General features: G+C 31.9%; 1 pseudogene; it reads right to left on the reverse strand.

Moving 5' to 3' along the window:
• LOC106467150 overlaps positions 1–1,219 on the reverse strand; it is a 66,005-nt pseudogene that overhangs the window by 6,251 nt on the left and 58,535 nt on the right.

A 1,219-nucleotide genomic window follows, 5' to 3' on the forward strand; every position in this document is an offset into this window, starting at 1 on the left:
GAAAGAAAGAAATGGCATCCAAACACATTATAATGGCTGAGAGAGTCACTAGGGGACATTCTGAGCTTTTGATTGGTTATTCATGTCATATATAGAAGTAAGTGTATATAAGGGATCAATTCGAAAAATGGAAAGAGGTGAGTGGGGTGCCATTGTGTTTGATTTATTACGTGAGCAATATCTTAGCAAACAGAAAAGATAATACCTTCTTATTTTATATTCTAGCTTGTAAATATCAGTAATTTGAGTTCCTAATTCATTCAAAACTATAGAATTAGTATTTTGACATCACAAACATCTAATTTGAATTATAATCTACAGTTTGATACCAAAGTTACTGACATAAATTCATGAAATAGTAGTTCAATAAAATTTTGAATGCGAGTCAACAAATGAGATGACATGACCTTTCATCTGTGACCCGTATCGAAAGGGTTGAAGGTGGTGCACAACATAAAGGTTTTGAACTCTTCCAAAACTAGTAATACACCTGTATGTAAGACTACCATGCAGATGTTAGTATCATCTGATAGCTATATAACCAAATTCTTATACCAAACCCATTACAGTCTTCAGGCTTTTCTTTACAAAGTTCTGTAACAGCTAGGGCCATCTTTTCAGTTATTTGTTTTCTAGTTGTTTGTTTAATTATCAGGTTGTTTTTTCTCCAGTCATTAGCTTTAGTTGTAATGCTTCAAAATATTTTAAAGGCAGGACTGTAATTTTTCTTTTCATATGTTCTAAATATTCTTATACTTTGGTCTCCTTCTGCTAATAAGTCTGATTTTGGTTTCAATCAATAAGTTATGACAGAAACAAATATATACCTGTTCCAAGATCCAAGGATAGAACAAGTGCATCCAAGTCGGCTTGGTTAAAGGTCTGATGACTTGCTGTTGATGCCACTGTACCAGGATTACTTCCTCCACTTAGAGCATACTGGTGAAGTTGCTGATTCTATAAAAATATATTTTTATCAATATATTAATAATGTAAACCAATTTATGAAACCTGAATTACAATATCAAACTGATAATTTTAACACACATATTCATAAATGGTAGATTATGTCACTCATCTTCCTCACATATTAACACATATTCATAAATGGTAGATTACGTCACTCAATCTTCCTCACATATTAACACATATTCATAAATGGTAGATTACGTCACTCAATCTTCCTCACATATTAACACACATTCATAAATGGTAGATT

This window comes from Limulus polyphemus, unplaced genomic scaffold, assembly GCF_000517525.1.
Source record: "Limulus polyphemus unplaced genomic scaffold, Limulus_polyphemus-2.1.2 Scaffold2508, whole genome shotgun sequence".
In the NCBI taxonomy this organism is placed as follows: Eukaryota; Metazoa; Arthropoda; class Merostomata; order Xiphosura; family Limulidae; genus Limulus; species Limulus polyphemus.